The sequence below is a fragment of the Phodopus roborovskii genome, unplaced genomic scaffold (assembly GCF_943737965.1).
Source record: "Phodopus roborovskii unplaced genomic scaffold, PHOROB, whole genome shotgun sequence".
In the NCBI taxonomy this organism is placed as follows: domain Eukaryota; kingdom Metazoa; phylum Chordata; class Mammalia; order Rodentia; family Cricetidae; genus Phodopus; species Phodopus roborovskii.
The window spans coordinates 7116725-7138420 of NW_026126485.1; the positions used below are offsets into that span (position 1 = coordinate 7116725).

The 21696-nt window shown below is 40.8% G+C and overlaps 1 protein-coding gene across 1 annotated transcript in view; it reads right to left on the reverse strand.

Moving 5' to 3' along the window:
* Adarb2 (adenosine deaminase RNA specific B2 (inactive)) overlaps nt 1-21696 on the reverse strand; it is a 548969-nt gene that overhangs the window by 171080 nt on the left and 356193 nt on the right. The window lies entirely within an intron of this gene.

The following is a 21696-nucleotide window of genomic DNA, read 5'->3' on the forward strand; positions in this document are numbered from 1 at the left end:
TGAAAATAGATCTAGTAGAAGAAAGTGAAGGTATTAGAGCATGTCCTTGAAGGAGCTACTGGCATTTCAGGGTCTCCCTTTTCTTTGAGCATCCTGGATGAAATGAGATAAATCACTTTGCTCCATCATGTGTTTCCTGTCATGATGCTCTGATGTGCCACTGGTCCAAATGATGGAATGAGTAGTAATGAATGAAAACCTTTGAAACTGTGAGCCAATAGCTTTTATGTCATATATACGTTGACCATCTCAGGCAATTTCCCACAGTGACAGAAGGAAAATTTTATCAGGAGCATTACAAAGATGTATATGCAAAACCTCTGTGAGGCTCTCTCAAGGACATGACTTTATCCTAAGTAATTTTCTGGGTATTCCACGCACTTGGCACATGACACAGGAAAGAGGACTCACTATAAATGTCCATAGAATGAATATGACTAGATGGATAGAGAGGTGTTAGATACATGGAGAGAAAGTTAGGTGATGTGAAGGATTTTCTGGATATACAGATAGATGCTTGATGAGTAGAGGAAGGGGCAAGATGATTGTATTTGTGGAAGCCATTCTCTTCAGCTGGGCTTGATCACAGTGAACAATGAACAAAGTTAGATAGTCATCTATGTTTTTCTAAAACCTGAGGAGCATTTTGATATATCTCAAACAAGAAAAAACAAGTTCCCATCTAAGCAGGAAATATTGTGCAACCCTTTTTTCAGATTTCAGAAGCCATAAAGCTCAATTTGCACATCTTGATCATCTCATTGTTTCACAAATAGCTCATTACTTGTTTTGCTCTGTTTAGAAAATGCAAGTCAGAGAAATGTTTGCATTCCAGACAGACTGCCTTCTGAGCGCCTCCACACAGAATTTGGCTTTGAATAGTACTAAATATGTCTTCTCATGTGGTGATAGTGGTTAATAGGAACATTCAAAGACTGTTTCTATATATCTTCACAACAAATATAAACACAATTAGCTCTTATTCAGAAATAATTTGGTTGTAAAACCCAATGATTTCTAAACATGTCCCCTACTTTACGAAATTCCAGCAACAAACATTGAAATTTGTAGAATGAACAAATCCAGCACCAATTCATCTCAGAATTACTCTTCCAGTTACCAAGGGTTTCCCAGCACGAGATTCTTAAACAATGAGATCTTGTAATACATTTAGACCTTTACTCTGGGATAATTAGAGATATCCCTTTAAGGAATGTGGTAATTTCTCCATCACAGCAATTATTTCATTATTGTGTGGTTATTTTTATGTATGTCTTTCCTGTTCACTGTGATCTTAACCAATTTATCATATTTATTTCCTCAGTGATTAAGTACTTGGTATTTACTTAATACTTTGTGGATATAAGGAATATTATTGAATTTCCTGCATGTCTTTGTATCCTTCAAGATTACTAATACATCATGGGAACACCCATCCACAGTATTTATTAAAAGAGTATTCTTACTGCAGAAAGGTGGATCATTCTATATTATGATGTATGAGCACTGTGTAGCTGTGCAAGGAAAATGAAGGGTTTAAAGGTTCCTTAGATATTTCTTCTTGTTATAAAATAAGGATGACCTTTGCAACTCCTTAGGTTTAGCTGCTGATGAATGATGAGGGGTTCCTCATGGAAAAGACATTTCCTGCAGTCAACCTACCCTCACAAGACCATGCGACTTCTCTGTAGAAAAAAAATGTGCTTCCTTAGTCCATGGGGGACTACCCATGTCAGGGAAAGTTTTATTATTGTCTGTGGTACTAGAAACAATATTTTAACCTATTACTTCCTGTCTTCACCAGCAATTCTCAGTGGTAATAACCTTTATGGTGTGTATGCCATCTCCCACACTGGAAGATAATATAGGGGACAATGACTCAAAATATCAAAAAGGCAATAGACATACCAGTAAGTTATTTTAGAGTAAAATAAATGATATTTCTCTCATTCTTTTATTTAGAGATTTGTGTGTAATTTACTTTTTGTCTATTTTTAAATTTTGTGTGGTATTTTTGAGTTTGAGTTTTGCTATGTCAGGTTGACCTCAACTCACTATGTAGCTCATGGTGGCCTTAAACTCACAATATCCACTCAGCTTCTTTGGTGCTGGAATTATGAGCATAAACCACTATTCCAGGGTCTGTGCATATTTTAGATACATCAAAGAATTGTTTGACCTTTTACAAAGTGCATTAATTAAGAAGAGTAGGTCCAGATGGTTACTATTCAAAGAAGCATGGGATGGGTGTGTCCATACACATGGCTCCAAATTCTCTGAGAGAAGTAACACAATTTGAGATAGACAAAACAATCACACTTATTTTACACAGTATTTTGAATATTAACTATGAATGCTAATGGCACCACAGGATCAAATTCAGAGAATACACACACCTGCTTATTAAATGTGGTATACTAGTTTGACAACTAGTATAAATTGACGAGCTGAGTAGTGTAGTCTATTGTGTTTATCATATAGGTGATGTTATTGAATATTTATATACATAGGATTTATTGGTTCCTTTCTACCTCCTAATCCATCTCCATAACCTATTTCACATTATTCAGGAATGAGTTTGAATTCTCTGATGCCCTTCCCTTTACTCAACTTATTTCAGTTATTTATAATATCTAACTCAGTTTTAGTTAATATAGTTAAATATCAGTAGAAATTATGAATGAATCAAAGGATTACTCAAGGTAGTTGGTTAGAGTACAAAGGTGAAGTGCCCTGTATTTTCAAAGTGACCCTCGAATTCTCCTTCCAGGTGATAATCCTACAGGGTCTTCAAATCAGATAATAGATACTCTGAGTGCTTTGCTCATGCTTCGAGATTTGCCGGGTGTAACATTTTCTTATAATTAGAATCATTGGTGGGTGTTATTGCATACCAAAACAAAAAATATCTGTGCAAAATAGTCACTAAAAGCAAATTCATATGGAGAAAAATAACAATGAGAAAGAACACACATCCCCAAGTGTGGTCAATTCATTAAAACAAGACACCCACAAAGCCATGGTTGCCATTTTTGCTTTCACTCCGGGCTGCTGATCAATGCTCCATTGTTGAGTACTTTAGAAGCTCAGCCCAAACATATTTAAATTTGTTCAGCCAAAAGTTTAGCTATCTTGTGTGCCAGAGTTTCAAATGACTGTTCACCGTTCACTGCTTCTGGTCTCTAATAATTATATTACAGCTAAACTTCAATTTTTAAAATTTTTCCATTTCTAATTTTTGTTCATTGGATCTCCATCATATAAAGTGTTCAGCTTTAGCCATTTGATTAAAAAACCCCTACTTATGGAAAAATATGAAATTAAGAAAATCAGTTATAGGAGGAATGGTTTAGGATGACATAAGGTCTTTGAGGTGGTGAATTCTATATTTGGGATGACTCTTACTTGGCCTAGAAAAGCCTGTCAGTAACTTCAGCTCTGAGAAGGCTGAGGAATGAGGACAAAATTTTTGATGCTTACTTTGGCAACTCATAAAAACAAAACAGGAAGAAGGCTGAGGAAATAGCTTAGTTGGTAGAGTGCTAGCCTAGTATGCATGATGCCATGGGTTCGAGTCTGTGTATTATATAAAATGGGTGTGGTGGGCATGATTATACTTCCAGCACTTGGGAAGTAGAGGCAGGACAATCTTCTTGTGTATTTGAGATCCTGTCTAAAAATATGAAGGATGGGGATATAACTCAATAAAAGTGCACTTCCCTGGTATACATGAGGAAGTTCTAGGTTTACTTCTAGTACTGAGGATGGAAAACAGAAAAAGAAAAGGAGATGAGAATGGCTCTAAACATGGGCCAATAAATTTTTAATTTGGCAATGCTAATTCTGTCTGCTTCCCAATCAAATCTAAAGTGAAAATGAAGGACAGGTAGATGCAATGGAAGAGGGACTTCAGGGTCTAAAAACAGAGATAGATGGGTTGTCTTCTCTTTTACATGGATTGAAGGTTGGGGTGTCTTCTAGCTGGCTCACCTCAAAGTCCTTCTTGTTAATAGTAGTTTGGGACCTTAGGGGTTGGTCCTTCGGACTTGTCTCCAAATGCAATTTGCCAGCAGAGCAGTCCCCACAGGACCCCACACCTTGGATTTGAAATATAGTTTTTGTTCCAGTTTCCAGTGGCCTTTCTTTTGTTATGCCTTTTTAAGGAGTAAGGTTTTTCCTCCCCCCAACTGGTCCCACCGCTGCACCAGCCCGAAATAACACACAGAGACTCTGCATATGATATAATTCTGTTGGCCAGTTACTTGTTTCCTATCAGCTATCTCTGTCTTAAGTATTAACCCATTTCTATGTATTTCCACGGTTCTGTTCTCTCCAGACTCTCCATCTTGACCCCTCCTATCTATTTCCTCTTTCCTCCTTGTCTCCTAGTCCCTCCTATCTTCCTTTTCTATTGGCCAACAGTGCTTTATTCAGTAACCAGTATGAGAAACATATACAAAATGACATCTCCCATCATGCCTCTTCTTCCATGAGTGCCCAATTCTTAGCTCAGTTGCCTAATCATGTGCTAGACTGTGCTGAGGTGTCTTTCTTCCTTCCTACAGATGGGTTTTTATTTATCTACTTCCCTTTGCAATAACCTTTCTTCCACACTGACCAGGTCCCATTGAAAAACTGCATGAAATTTGCATTTTACAGGAACAGGCAATACAGCAAAGGTGAATTCAAAGCAGGTAGAACATGTCCATGTTTCCATACCTTCTACTGATCTTATCTATGTAGCATAAATAGAAGTCATTTTCTTGGGGGGGGGGTTCACATTTATGCCAGATGACACTTTGTTTGGGAAATCCAACAATAGTCTTCTTTCTATTAGCTCTTTATTAAGTTTGAAAACAAAGTTCTGAGGAATTCCTGGCTGTGTTTTTGGTGTTCTTTTCTTTATTCCATGTGTCATATATATACTGATTTTGCTTTGATAACAACAGGATTAAGAACAGACATAAACCATAAAAAACAAACAAAACATAAATATCAATGATTCCAGGCTGTCATGAATTCATGCCAAATTTTGAAAATTGTCCAAATCAATACAAGTTTTTGTTGAGAAACAAAACTTCTCTAATATTGAAGAGCCGAGTGATGGCTGTTGGCAGAGGGGATGGGAATATGTTAGTGTTGGTTCTTAGCCCCTGAAGCCTCTTAGGAGGTTGAAAAGAAAGAGAATACATATGTGCACTAGACACCTGTAGATGTGCAGGTAATGGAGAATGCAACATGGAAGGCAAATGCAGGAAATTTGGAATGATTTGACTTTTTTAAAAATACACTTTTAACATTTAAATTAGAAACAGTCTTATTTTACATATCAAACCCAGTTCCCTCTCCCTCCCATTCTCTCATGCCCTCCACTGACTCCCATCCCATCCCTTTTTCTGCTCCATAGAAAGGGTGAGGCCTTTTATGGGGGATCATCAAAGTTTGTCACATAATTTGGGGCAGGACCTAGGCCCTCCCCTGTATGTCTAAGCTGAGAGAGTATCTCTCTGTGGATAATGAGCTCCCAATGTCCATTTGTACACTAGGTATAAATACTGTTCTATTACCTGGGGCCCCATAGACTGCCCAGGCTTGGTTCTGTCCTATGCTGGTTTCCACTCTGGAGTCTATGAGCTCCCCCTTGTTCAGACCAGCTGTTTCTGTGGGCTTCCCCAGCATCATCTTGATCCCTTTGCTCATCATTCCTCCCTCTCTAAAACTGGATTCCAGGAATTTGGCTCAGTGCTTAGCTGTGGCTTTCTGCTTCTGTTTCCATCAGTTACTGGATGAAGGCTCTATGATGGCATATAAGGCAGCCATCAATCTCATTATAGGGGAAGGACATTTAAGATAGCCTCTTCCATATTGCTTATATTCTTAGTTGGGGTCATCTCTGGACATTTCCCTAGTGCCAGATTTCTCTTTAAACCTATAAATAGCTCCCTCTATTAATGATAAAGGTCTTGGAGTGATTAGGGATAACAGAAATATACCAAAACATAATAAAAGCAATACACAACATACCCACAGTCAATATCAAACTAAATGGAGAGAAACGCAACACCATTCTTCTAAAATCAGGAACAAACAAAACTGTACATTCTCTTCATATCTCTTCAATGTTGTACTTGAAGTTCTAGCTAGAGCAATAAGACAACAAAAAGGAGATCAAGGGGATACAAATTGGAAAGGAAAAAATCAAACTTGCTGTATTTGCAGATGATATAATAGTTTACATAAATGATCCGAAAAACTTTACCAGGGAACTCCTACACCTGATAAATACCTTTAGCAAAGTGGCAAGATACAAGATTTACTAAAAAAAAAAAAATCAGTAGGCCTATTGTATACAGACAATAAATGGGCTGAGAAAGAAATCAGAGAAACAACACCCTTTGCAATAGCCACAAACAACATAAAATATCTTGGGAGTAACATTAACCAAACAAGTGAAAGACCTATATAGCAAGAGCTTTGAGTCTTTCAAGAAAGAAATTAAAGAAGATTCCAGAAAATGGAAAGACCTCCCATGCTCTTGGATAGGTATGATAAACATAGTAAAAGTGGCAATCTTGCCAAAAGCAATCTACATATTCAATGCAATCCCCATCAAAATACAGGCACAATTCTTCACAGACCTTGAAAAAACAACATTCAACTTTATATGGAAAAACAGAAGACCCAAGATAGCCAAAACAACCCTGTACATTAAAGGAACTTCTGGAGGCATCACCATCCCTGACTTCAAACTCTATTATAGAGCTGTAGTCCTGAAAACAGCTTGGTATTGGCAAATAATAGACAGATAGACCAATGGAATCAAATTGAAAACTCTGATATTAACCTAGACACCTACAAACCACCTGATTTTTTGACAAAGAAGCTATAATTATACAATGGAAAAAAGAAAGGATCTTCAACAAATGGTGCTGGCATAACTGAATGCTGGCCTGTAGAAGACTACAGATAGATCCATACCTATTGCCATGCACAATGGATCGAAGACCTCAACATAAATCCAGCCACACTGAACTTCTTAGAAGAGAAAGTGGGAGGTTGAACAAATTGGTACAGGAGACCACTTCCTGAACATAACTCCAGTAGCACAGACACTGAGATCGACAATAAATGGAACCCCCTGAAACTGAGAAGCTTCTGTAAGGCAAAGGACACAGTCAACAAGACAAAATGGCTGTCCACAGAATGGGAAAAGATATTCACCAACCCCACATTTGACAGAGGGCTGATTTCCAAAATACAAAAAAAATTCAAGAAGCTAGCTACCAAACACTAAACAATCCAATTAAAAGGTGGGGTACAGAACTAAAGGGATCCTAAATGGCTGAAAGACATCTGTGATTTGACATTTTATATACATTCTGAGAGTTTCAAAGTAATTCTTCCTATATCAATTTTTAATCTGACTTTTGTTTAGTGATATTATAAAGGTAGACTTATAGTCAGAGGTCAACATGGACAAAAAAACATGTGATTTGTGTGACCTATGTATATTGTAGTTTCCAAAAGAGTGAGGGCCATATTGGTCAGAAATTCGGTTCACATTTCCCATAGCATTTCCTGGAGGCTGAATGTTGCTCTTTCACAACTATTTTCTTGCAAAGAAGGGATTACTTCCATGCTCTAACTGCTTCTTCTCTTGTCTCAGGCTATATTAGCCATGATACTACTGTATGTTTCATTCATGCATATTTGGGCCTGAATTAAACCAGAATCAATTTTTTTCTGGCAGTGGCAAAGTGTGAGTAGCAAGTAATACCCAAATCTCGGGGCTGTCCTTCTGGGAAACCCATCCACGCTCCATTTCTCTTGCCCAGTTGCCTGCTTTCAAGACAAGTAGTTAAAGTTAATATAGTGATTATATGATCTTACTTTTTATGAATCCTTGCTTTTTATTCTGGATTTGTCTCATGTAATATTGAAACAAACATGATGTTAACTGTGTGTGTGTGTGTGTGTGTGTGTGTGTGTGTGTGTGTGTGTGTACGTCAGGAGTTGACACTGGTTATCTTCTCCAATTGCTTCTCTACTTTGTTTGTTGAGACAGGGCCATTCACTGCCTTGGCTAGACATGACTAGTCAATGAACTGCAGGGATCTGCTGTCTGCCTTCCAGCACTAGTATTCCGAGTGCATGATTTCTAGAGATCCAAAGTGTGGTACTTATGCTTATGCAGCAAGGACTTCACAAACACCCCAGACCATGATACTATTTCTCATCATTCTCATATCATACCAAAAGATTAGTTAATTGCTTTAATGTCAAATAGGTAGTCAGTCATAGACTTAGGGCTGAAATTCAGATAGGTTCCATTCTAAGTCTTCCTCAGAATGCCAAGTGATTCTTACGCTGAAAGCTAGGGTATCCAAAGATGGTTCAATGCAATGTTTCTTTTCTAGTTTTGTCTTCTGGAGATCCCCCTTCAGATGGGGCAGTTACTGAAGGAGGTCTTCTATCCCTGTGTATACCTTCTCCTCATATAAGAAATGGAGTCTGGGGAGTTTTTCCCAGACCTGCAGAGGCTGAGTCCTCTCATGTTCAGAGATAGGGACTACAATGGGTAGAGTTTCTAACTCTGCTTAAGACCTTGGACACTTGGAGAGCTGTCTTTGCTTTAGGACATGGGTTAGGAAACTCATTGTTACATCATCATTTATAATACTAGTCTCCCATTGGGTCCAGAATAACAACCACAATGTACAGAGCTACACAGTCTGAAGAAACTTGCATCCAGTTTGGTACATGTGGCCTTCTAGATTCTCACAGCAGCAAATTCTATCAGGACAACTGGTCATTATGTGTGTCAGGGCACTCAGAGAGTTTGAATAAATTGTCCCATGGCATCCAGCTATTAAGTAGAGCAAAATGCAAATCCAAGTCTGCTGAGTCCCAAGGAAGTTTTTCCCCAACCTTTTAAAATTAAGCTGCCTTTGGCCTTTTGGGTGTTGTGTCCATACACATGATCGTATTCCCTACAGCTCATCTACACTGTAGACATTCATTCCTATGTTCTCCCAATGGGGACCCTTGAGAACTGACACAGTGAAGCTTCTCAGCTCTATGCTCCCATTCCTTCACAGGAGGAAGCCACATAGAGGGTACTGCTGCCCTGACTGGGACTGAGCTATGTCCTGTGATGCCCTGGCTGTTAGGACAGTTTGGGACTGATGCATGATTTTTAAGGAGCAGGCAGGATAAATGCAGATGTATTCAATTCTTTGGAATGTCCTGAAAGTGTTTGAGAGGCCTTTGAAGACTGGCTGAGTGAGGCATGAAGAGACTCAGAATGCAATATATTTAAACAGGCTTGACATGAAGCCAATCTATACTTTTTGTAGAGTCTCTCAGGCAAAGCACCAGTGGGTGAGGGAATGAGTTTGTTGGAGGTAGAAGACACTCTGTGTGCTTACTCTGTAGTTCTAACCACCAAAGTCTTCCTCTCTGCAAACCTCTGCATCCTTTTTGGCTGTCTGTGGTAGTTCATATTCCTGGTTCTGGGCACTGAAGTCCACACTAATGCACAGGTGCTATTGGGAACCAGCATATGCACTTCATTCCAGCATTCACTCTGCTTTCTCAGTTTGGATAACCAGATAAAACCTGGACCCCAATCTGGCATCTGGAGATCCATTTTACTAAGCACCTTTTATGTCACCAAAGTCATCAAAACTGCAATGAGGGAAGACTGGTGCAGCAGGCAGAAGAAGGCTTTTGTCACCATATCAATTAAAGTTGTGACCAGAAGGAGAATACCTTGTAATACAAAATCATCTGTCTTGTACTCGGTGTTTGTAGAGGAACTGTTGTCTGTATGTCTTTAAGTTTGAGTACTTGATGAATCCACAATTCCCTTGAGTGCATTAATTTAGAAAAATACATTTTAGAAATGTCTAATCATGGCACTGTTGTTAGAAACTCACGTTCCAGTTTATCACCATCTAGGCATCATTAGGCTCCAAGATGTACAGACACATGACAAGTTTGTGAGGGTGAGGGAGTGTGGCACTGGGATCTGGGAATAATGAGCTCTTCTCTTCCTACCCAAGTGGGTCTCACAGCACTCTAGTTCTTAAGATTTCACGGAACTGTGCATATAGATACCCGCAACCCTCAGCCTGGGGGAACAGAAATTGTCACCGTGTAGTACTTAAAATGCATCACAGATGGTGACTGTAGTTGATTATAAGATTTGTATCCTAGGTCTTCATATGGCTGCACCTCTGTGCTTCACAGTGTTCTGAGGGAGCTCTCAGGAGTGGCTGAGTGAGGCATGAAACACTTCGGGATGCAGCATATTTAAACAGACTTGACATTGAGCCAAATCTCGGACACTTACAGTCTTTCAGCTGAAGTGAGGAAGGGACTGTTGGAGATAAAACATCCTCTAGTGTGTCCTCACCTCTCCCTTTGAACGCTACATGTGGGCAGCAGGTCCCTCAAAGTCTACTGGCTTTTGATCCACCCCTGTGTGGCGAGGAAAACCACTGCGATGCCATCATTTCATGGCTGCCCAGTGGCCTCAGTTTTGTCCTTGGTTTAGAACTCTATATCTTAATAAAAATCACCACTGGAGTGAGAAATATAAACTCTGGCTTGGGGCAAGATGCTGCAGATTGCCTGTCAGCCTGAGGATGCCTTTGTGTTGCTCTTTAAATGTTATCAACTAGCAGCTGCCAGGATACTGTATACATCATGTTGACATATGGGCGTCTTGTACCAGATTTTTGGTTTTTTTTAATGTGAGAGCTATAAGCATTCAGTCAGAGCCCTTACTTTCTTATTATTTAAAGATATTTTATTAGTTGACAATTTTATATAGGCATACAATGCATTTTGATCACCTTCTCTTTACGCCCCCTACTTTCTCCATACCCTCTATTCTTCACAGAAAGTCTCCCTTTTCTACTTTCAAGTAGGTGTTTTGTTTTGTTTTGTTTTTTTAAAGAGCCACTGAATTTAGTTAGCAGTCCTTACATTACCATGGGTGTGGGGTTATTTTATGGAGCGTTGGCAATTTACTCTTGGCTGCACCACTGAAGAAATATGACTACCCTTACCTCCATGCCATACTGCCAGTAGTTCCTCAGCAAGGTGTGGAGCCTCATGAACTTTCTGCCATCCATGCCGGAATATCGACACACTCCATCTTATGTAGGTAACCATAGCCAATCAGTCCTTTATTTTACAGGCAAGGAAACTGAGGCTCAAGAGTGGCCAAATGTCATCAAAGTCCTGGCTCTTCACCTTGTATACAGTACCAGTTCTCTCTCACACCCAGTGATAGTTTGGCAGGGCTCATCTAAGTATTCTTAGAGTACATGCCCACTCTCCTCTCTACCAGTGGAATGGTTTGTGGCTGTCCCTGGATTAAGAATGAAAGACATCGGGGGGGGGGGGGGTTAGAGAGATGGCTCAGAGGTTAAGAGCACTGGCAGCTCTTCCAGAGGTTCTGAGTTCAATTCAGCAACCACACGGTGGCTAACAACCATCTATAATGGGATTTGGTGCCCTCTTCTGGTGTACAGGCACATATGGAGCCAAAATGGTGTATACATAATTAATGCTTAAAAAAAAAAAAAAAAAAAAAAAAAAAAAGAATGAAAGACTTCTCTACAGTTTCTTCTCTGTGTCAAATCCCTTTTTAACCCAGTGCTGACCCACTTGAATCTTCTGATCATTCTTTTGTGGGAACTCTCATGATCATCCCATCACACAGGTCAGGAAACAGAGTCCTGGGGATTAAGAAACCCTAGGTTCCATAGCTAGTGAGTGTGCACATGCAGCCTGGTTCAAAGAAACTAGTTAACTCTTTGCTCTATGTGGCATATCCCCATGCCTATAAGCATCTCTGTCATGCATCATCTCCATAGAGGGTGATGAATAGCACATAGGACAAGGGCTCAGGACTATTTCTAAACTCCTTGTGCCAATTATCTGGGTGGTCCTTGCACAAAATCACCCCCGAGATAATTTGTATGAAAGCACTTAAGCTGTCCCTAGTGTACATATCAGGGACACTAAGCATGCAGTAGAAGAGGTTCAGGGTAACTGAAGGGATTGGGGGTGCTTGAGAACACATGAACTTAAGACCTCACAGGATGATTGAACCACTTCCCTGACAGTGTTTACAGAGTGTGGGTGTACAGTTCATTGAGGTGGGGTGAGAGTAGCTACTGGATTGCTGTTTTAGAGGAGAGAGTGTTTCCTTTCACCACTATGTATAATCTCCATTGAACCATCTTTGACATAATTTTTGCTGGATTCATTCAATACGTAATCAAGGACAGATGGTAGGTTTTCTAGACAGTCATGCTATCTAGATTGGCCTGGGCCTTCTTTATGGCATATGAATGCTCAGGGGTTCATCCTCTCCACAGCACTTTTGGGTCCACAGGTATTCAAGCTAGTGCTGTTTTTTCCTGGACCGCCCAAGGTAATGGCCAAGTTCTGGGACAACTATTGCACTTGCCAGAGTGGTCAGAGTTTGTAGAGGGAGCTCCTGGTGGGCAGCCTGACATTGGGCTTGCTGTCTTGTGTATTACACCGTCTGAGGTGCTATACTCAATTGTGTTTCTCTTCCTTTTCTCTGCCACCAGCCTATGGGTCACCACAAAGAAATCTGTTCTTTTTCTCCAACTTCCCTGCTCTATTCCAGCAACAAAGCTTACATTCTAACTCCTATCTACCATTGGTTGCCCAGAGCTGGGATGAGAAAGGACAGAAGTTAAGGACTGTGAAGCTCAAGAGTTAGCATCCAGATTCCACATCTGTCTAGGCCTTACCCTGAGCTATTGCCATCATAATACAACCTCACCAGGACACACAGTTTCTGTTCTGTCTTGAGCCCTCTCTTCAGGTCATCTCCCTAGCCTCTGCCAGGGCTCCATAGAAGCTCACAACTGAAAGCAGTCCAAGTCACCCACCCAGGTGCCAGAGAGAAGACAGAAAGTATCTGGGATGGGAGAGAGACCCCCAAAGGAGTGAGATCTCCCCAAGATGCCCTTCAGGCTGGAAAGGCAAAGCCAGCTTTGGCACCTCTCAGGGTGTATTCTTTCTTTGTCATCCTCCCCTCTAGCTTGTGGCAGGGGAGGGGGGAGTCTCTTTCTTTTCTCCTGGATATTCATCTTTTCTTTCTCTGGCTCATTTACATGTTGGCATTCTACCATTTGCCATCCTCTTTCTACTGTCTCCTTTTCAGTGTAACAATGAATCCCAAATGAGGAGGGCACCCGCCCATCCCCAGAAAGCCTGTCTACACAAGTTCAGCTGTAGTCTTTAAGCCGACAAAGGCAGCAACTTTCTCAAGTGGGAGCCCTTGGCAAGCTTCCAGGACCCTGCATCTCCACAGAGGCATCAGTTGAAGCCTGGAGAGCCAGGAGGACAGCTTTTTAATGGGAATTTATCCATGAGGGCAGCTCAGAGCCGTGACCTTCTCCAGGATTTCTCTAGTCTACATAGGAGTTTCCACATATTCCAGAATTAACAACGTGCTAGAACATGACACCATGTATGTGCCCCACTACAGCTTCCCATGTCTGTTTGTACAGTTAAATTCTGCAGTCTTCCAAATTGAACCAACCCTTATCTTTTTGTCAGACCACAATAACTTTTCCTTCTTTGGAACTATTATCAAGTCCCTTTAGGCTTGCTTTTACTAAATTATAAATTTCCTCTTAAACCAAGAATGCTCAATTTCCTTTATAAGTAGGAAAGTTGCTGGAAGATGGGAGAGTGACAGGTATCTTAACGACAAGGTCACTACTACAGCCCTACAGAAGTCAAGTGCTGGCCCTTTTTGTAATTGTCCTCCCTTCAATTTTTAGACCAGCAGCTTATCTTCCTCAGAAGGGCCTCAGCACAGTCATCTGTCAGAATGGAACATAATTAATGTCTAGTGCAAAGATTCCAGTTGAGGGTGGATTTGTGGTTATATGCAAACACAGAATTAGAGTCAATATAGATCAAATACCCAATAAATATTAGCTTCTATGTCATCACCACCATGATCATCGTTAATTATGACCATGAAGTGAGAAAATTGGCAGAACTTAGCTTATAGATACTGCTTAACTGATGAATAGTTACATCCACAATGTTTAAAATGCCAAGCTTAGTAAGAGCATCAGACTTCAATGCTTATTTGTGAAAGCTTTATACTTGCTTTGTCACTTATGTTTTAGTAGGAAATCAGGTAGATGCTATTGTGTCAATGCAGTGTGTTGTATGAACATGTTGAATACAGTATAGTATATGTTGTGTGTACATTGCACAGATCTATAAGTATATAGGGCATGATGTATATACCTTTCATAATATATATTGTACACATGGGTAGTAAATGTGATACATACAAACATGTTAAGCATCTACTGTCTTCTATGCCTAATTAAAGACATGCTATATTAAAAAAATGTATTTATTCACTTTGGTGTGTGTGTGTATGTGTGTGTGTGTGTGTGTGTGTGTGTGTGTGTGTGTGTGTACACTTGCCACATGTTCTGTGTGGAGGTCAGAGGACAAGTTGAAGGAGACAATTCTCTCCTTCCACCACAAGGCTCTTGGGGAACTCAGCTCAGGTTGTCATGTTTGACAACAAGAGATGACGCTCTGAGTCATCTCACAGGCCCAACAGGTATTTTAGAAAGCTATTTTTCTCACATGTAGTAGCAATGAAATGGCCTCTCACTATTATTTTAGCTGCTTCTTCTGTGGAAACAGAACATGTAGAAGGCGCAAATTGAGAGACAGGTGTGAGAGAGTGTGTTTTCTCTTGGTAAAAATGACCATCTTACCACCCTGCATAAACCACAAGAGGGTGTGTGTAAGCACAGACTCTAGAAGGCAGAGGTGTTGAAAAGAAGAGAGCCACTTGACTAGTTCCTGTTGTGCATTGCTAATATGTTAGCAGAGTATGAGTGCTGAGAAGCAAGTGGCCTCTCTGGGATGGACAGGTATGTAAAGGACCTGGCTATCAGGTGGGTAGGCCCAGCTTGACTTCACCTTGCTTAGAGAACAGAACTGCCACAGGGAGGCTGGTAGGAAATGACACCTTCAGATAAACCATAATCTAGGAGGTACCCCTCTGGTAAGCTTCCCAAGAGGAAACGAAAGACATCAGGGTCTTGGTGTTTGTTTTCAGGTGATCTTATAAATGTTACTCAAATTAGGAGAAAAGTCCAATTTTTTAAAAAGGAAATTCTTATTATTGTACAGATGCGTGTATGATGTGTATGGGGTATGCATATACACACTATGGAGGACAACTGTGTTAAGTCACTTCTCTCCTTCACCTTTACAGAAGTTCTGAGGTAAAGTGTGTTTGCCTACTGTTCCATCTCACCAGCCCACACAGAAACAATTTTTAAGACAGTATTGTGATTGATTCTGGCTCAAAGAGCTATGTACGTCTCTGTTTTGTCTTTCTCCACCATTCTTAAACAAGTACCAACAAACCAAACCTCACAGCTTTTAAGAACAGGAATTAACTTCTGATGAGGAAGACTCATTATTCAGTAAAGCCATCCTTTTTCTCTCATTATGTAAGTTATAGAGTTATCAATAGTTATTGGGTAAGAAGAGCTGATTTTCCTACCAGACTAATTTATTCAGTAATTTATGTACATTGTATGTGGAGGTCATTGCAGGAGGAGAAATGTGTCATTTATTTTTGACATTTGATTCCTGGGCTTATTGTCAGGAGCTCCTTCTGAGGTGTACGTATTTTATACCCTTGCCAATTTTACACACCTGAAGCCACAGGCAGTCTTCTACAAGCAGGCCCTCTTCCAGGCTTGGTCGTTCAAAACAACCAGCTTTCAGGGGTCACTTTAGAAGGCATTTCATATTTTACTTTGAGGAAATGTGTATTTCAGTCACTTTGGCTAAATCCTTATAAAACACCAAAAGCACCAATACACTTGAATAGAGATTTTTAAAACTTGTGGAAATAAAGGTTGTATGGGAAGCCGCAAACAAGCCAATTAATTCTCTTCTCAGATGTACTGTGTGCATAAGGATAATTTAACTTTTCTTCAGCTCCCTTTGTTGGGATGCACTTTATTATTTTTTTTCTGACCAGCTTGTGAGCAAAAGAACTGAAAAAAAAAAGGCATTCTTTCTGAGTTCATGCTTTCTGAACTCAGGTCTTGTCATGCCAGAGGGGAGAAGTGAGCCTTGAGACTGTTATAACTTCTCATGATGATACTTCCAGGTAATGAGTATTTACCCATTCTCATGCTCTTGTTCTAGCTCCTGCTATTAGCCATGTTAGCCTAGAGGGGTCTTGTACCAACTGTAGATAAACAAAACATGAAGTATTTGGACAGAGCCTCCTGGCTGTCTCTCAGTGGGCACCATCATTTTCAACAGCTGTTATGGAGTCCTGGGACTGCACAGTTTCTTATCAGCATAATAAACCTTACCTATTTTTGTCTGCCCCATGCCTTAAAGACATTAATAAATGTTTGCTTTGGTTACTCTCACTAAGATTCAGCTCTCAGATACATGCCATGGTGAAAATTAGACCCTGATGAACTCACTCCTGCAATTTGAACCGATGCAGTGAGCATCATGCAATTGAACTTACTCTTTCAAAACCCAGACTGTGGGAACCATATGGACTCTTGCCCTGTTCCTGCTATGCCTCTATTTTAGGTAGTTTAGTAAAGTTGATGCATTGGGCATAGCAACTACCATCATGCATTTGGACACACTCAGATGGTCTCAGGGGCAAGTTAAGGAGGTCCTACTTCTTTAGGATTATCCCATATATCCTGCATACTCTTTGTCTTCTTCCCAGAACCCACTAAGATTCTCAGCTGTAAAATAGAGCCAATCCTGTTGGCAGAGGTGCAGGTGCACAAGCCCTGGAATTCTGAACAGGGGAGAGCTCTTCCCATTACTCATCTGTCACCCGAGGCAGGTGGGAGAGCTGGCCCTGAGGTTAGAAGGGGAAGTGAGCTGCCCCTGCCCTCCACCATCTACAACATTTGGGAGAGCAGGCCCTGCACCTCGTCTGGACAGCACAATAGAGCCAACACCGTTTTCAGAGTTGTCACAATACTAGCAAGCCAACCCTGATATTGTGAGTACGGAAGAGCTTTTGTCATTACTCATCTATCATGTGGTAGCATGGGTGGGAGAGGGTTGTCTCCCCCCCTGTTCTTGAATACCTGAGGCAGGTGGGAAAGCTATCCCTGAGGTCATAAGAGCATGAGATTCAGCCCTGCCCCTCGTCTGCTGTCTGGGCAATACAGTAGTGCTGGCCCTGAAGGTGTAGGTGTGAGAGATCTGACCCTGAGGATGTAAAAGCAGGAGAACTGGCCTCACCTCTTGCTCATAGCTGCAAAAGGTGAACTCACCAAGGCAATGCAGGAGAGCTCACCTTGGCGGTGAGGACAAGGAAAAGCTGTCAGGTAGGTCCAAAACCAGGGTAGGGATTGACCCATTACAACATCCACCTCATCTATGATCTGTTGGAGCATGGGAAGGGACCGGTTCTACAGACCCAAAGCTGTAAGATTTCCACAACAAAGGGCAACAGCAGGATAACCAAGAGGAGTTCCAGCACTGATAGTGTAGCAGATACCAGAGATCTTGAGCCAGACCACTGAATACTTTCAAGTAAAGATATATGAACAAACGGGTTTACTGCATGACTCACTATGTCACACTACAGCTTCCATGATGGGATTACCCCTCCCTTTTTCTTTTGAATTTTATCAGGGTGAGGGAGAGGGTTGCAAGGATATAGGGTGGATATGCAGGGGCTGGAAATGAATGGGATCGAAAATGTATGTCGTGAAAGACACAAAGAATTAATAAAAAGTAAAAACAAAAACAAACAGATTCTCAGCTGTGCTGCTGCTGCTGCTGTGTGTGTGTGTGTGTGTGTGTGTGTGTGTGTGTGATACATGTAGACAGCAGAGGTCAACTTCAGGTGATATTCCTCAGGACTTCTTCCTGGTTATTTCTGGAGACAGCGCTTTTTTTTTTTTTTTTGGCTAGGAGCTCACTGATTTAGTTAAGCTGGCTGGTCAGCAAATCCAGGGATACATTTGTCTGTGATTCTTGAGCTCTAGGAATACAAGGGCACACCAACATGACATTCTTGTTAAATGGGTTCTGGAAGTAGATTCAAGTTTTCTTGCTTGAATGACAATCACTTTACTAAACAAGGTATCTTTCCTGCCTCAACAGCTGAATCTTAAACACTGTTTCCTGATATTCTTAAGCACTGGCACACATGAAGTATTTGTTTCAAAGCCTATCACATAATTAAGAGAATTCCTACTAGGATGGCTTAAAACCTTGTTTGTAATTCTAGTCTTTGGTTAAAGCATTGAACAAACTACATCTAGTTATCTTCTATGGGATAACATGTGTGTCTTTGCCATCCCACAAATTTGTCTTGTGTGGGGAAGAACATGGGAATTTGGGCAGACAACATTAAATACTGGTATAAGTAATGAATGCTACAAGGTTCTCAAAGCAAAATCTGGAAGAATTGTCCTTGCTCAGGAGAGATGGAAAGTGCCCTGTTCTGACAGCCCACGCAATGGTTTTGTGATTTTTGGTTTGTTGTACCATGACAGTGGTAGCAGAATAGTCAAAGATTGCAAAAAGATACATCTAAAAACCTGAAACTCTAGAGTCCTGGTGTCTTTGGGACCAAATGTTTACTTGAACATCATAGAAGAATGAGGGTGTGGTGTTCATGATGTATATTATAGTCAAGGAGGGAAATTTATCATGTATAATGGAAGGATTCTATCCTCCTTAGATGAGGGCACAGAGTATTTATGGGAAGTTTCCCTGATAGTTAGATGAGTGGTCCGTGGTGAATAGGCTGTAGTATACAAAGTATAGATAAAGGTGCCATGGTGTCTTGATCAGGTATTATGATGTGTATATGAAATGTTCTCTGATCTACAGATGGGGGCATGGTCTATACACAGGGAATTCTGCATTTCACAGATACAGTTTTCTTGAAGTTTCATGATCTATAGATGAAAGGCTTTGAAATATAGGTGGGGTCTATATAGAAAAGGGTCTAATATTTGTGCATAGAGTTTCTAAGATATGTATAGATGGAGTATCTACGATCTATGAAAGAGGCACTCAGGATCTAGAAACAGAGGTTTGCATGACATGTAGACAAGGGTTCCATAGTCCATAGCTAGGACTTCTGTGGTCTATAGACAGAAGCCCCATGATGTATTACCAATAGTTCTGAGATAACACAGTTCCTAGAAGGAAAGGGTTTAGGCTAAGTAGGAAGATAGAATAGCATTTGTGGTAAACAAAGTTGTTTATTTTTATATATTCTCCCCTGAACTCAGACCCTGTCTAGGACAGGCTTTAAATTTCATCAGCCCTGATTCCCATTGTTATGTTTGGCCCCCACCCAGCTATAGGGTGCACTTTTCAAGGGGGCTGAGGCAAGAGGATAATGAGCCCCTGGCATAGCTCTACTGCTGTGGTGTGATGAATGGCCCACAGCCCTCGAGCTGCTCCATGCCCTTCATCATCCAGTCGGAGTGGTTAGCAGACTGTCAGAGAAAAATAATTTAGCATCCATGGCTTTAACAGATGTGCTGCATTCTGGGGTCAAATGACTATTACAAAGTAGTAGCGCTGCCTGGCTTCTCCATCGTGACAGCTCAGAGTTGACAACATGAAAGAAGGAGGCATCACACCCAGAACTCACTGACGTCCTTCAATTTCACCCAGTAGGAAGCAGAAGAGAGAGATGGGGTGGATGTCTAACTAAATAGATAATCCCAGGCCTGTCTGGGAGCCTTGTGGGTAGCTCCAGCCTTCCTGCAAAATGGTATCACTCCGCAACAGAGTGAAACAGTAATAGGGGCATGCCTACAATCACTGATGGGGCCTTCTCAAATAAGGAGGCAAGAGAGATGTGCTGATCAAGCTAGTGCCAAAGGGCATGGGTTGTCTCAGAAGGGGCTTATTCTTCTGCCCAGCCTGAGTAGGGGCAGTAGAGAGGAGGGTGCTTCCATGGCTTTTCTGCAAGTTTGATTCCTGGGTAGCAGAGAGGTAGAGTGGGAAGAAGTCAGAAAAATAAATGAACAGAGGCATAGGAAAGAGATGAAGCAAGGCATAGAGTTTCTTGCTAGTAAGTGCACAGGTGTGGATCTAGAAAAAGTGTCCCTGTTTCTTTCTCCAGCACACTGTTTTCACTGGGGTTATTAATTTATTTGAGCATAAGCTGAAAGGCAAGGCTTATGAAGTTTATGGTCTACCTACTCCTTAAAGTGATTATTGCATTGCAATAAATGATTGAGGTGAAGGAACTGAATAGGAGGTATGTAGAGCAGGAAAAACCATCATCCCTCAACTGGGACTCATGTAGTTTATCTTTTCCCTCACCCAAGATTTGTGAAAATTAGGACATCTTATGGCTGGGAATATGGCTCAGTCAATAAAGTGCACTTTCTGCAAGGATGAAGACCAAAGCTAGAATTATCAGCATCTCCATAAAAACAGGGAATGGTAACATGCACTTATAATCTAAGCCTTAGTGAGGTAGAGACAGATGGATCACTGGGGCATGCTGGGCAGCAAGTCTCATCAAATTGCTGAGCTTCAGGTTCATTGAGAGACTCTGTATCAAACAATAAGGTCGAGGAACTGGAGAGATGGCTCAGCAGCTAAGAGCATACTACTATTGCAGAGACCTTCATTAGTTCCCAGAACCCATATCATGTGGCTCACAACTACACTGCAGTCATTTACACAGCACATACACATACACATAATTAAAACTAAACATAAAGATACAAGGTGGCAAGTAATTGAGGAAACACACCACATTGATCTCTGACATGCCTCTGTATGCATGCACATACTCGTGTGTGCACACCCACACATACATGTACACACCCAAACACATACACATGCATATGCTGCAAACACACACATATGCACATACACAAAGAACATCTGTTGTGGCATCTATCCCATTCCTGCTTAGAGTCAAATAAATATGAGTGAGTGAATAAAGGAATGCTCTATACATTTATTATTCAAGGTGAAAAATCCCTTTGTGCTCTTTGTGGCTCTACATATATCCCTGAGCAGTATCTGGGGTTTTGATGGTACCCTGAATTCTTCATGGATTCTTGATGTCTCAAGGCAAAATAAGGTATTCTATTCCAGGTGCTGTGATGTCATGATGGTGGCGATCACAGCAATAACTCATAGTAATTAAGTACTTATGATGAATCCCACACAGGGCTAAGTGCCTTTTAACTATGTAAAGTGTTTCCTTGATTGATGTGCAGAATGAATAAAAATAATTTTCTGTATCGACTACATTAGACAGACCTACAAATAAGTTTCAAAGTGATAAGAGAAAAGATAATTTGCATAAATAAGCAATTATAGAACTTGGCAGAATAAGGTTGTCTTAAGTGGTGTGAGAATAGTTCTTGTCACAGGCAGTGCTACAAAGGTACCTTAAACAAGTAAAGGTAACTTCCTTAATAAAGTATACCCACAGGGCTGGGGGTATAGCTCACATGGACCACTTGTCTAATTTGTAAGTGGCTATGGGTTTGAACCCCAGTATCATCAAGAAAGAAAAAAAAAATGAAAGCAGACCCACCATTGTGTTGGGAGAGATCCTTTCTTCCTTTTAGCTTTCCTTTCTCTCTCTCT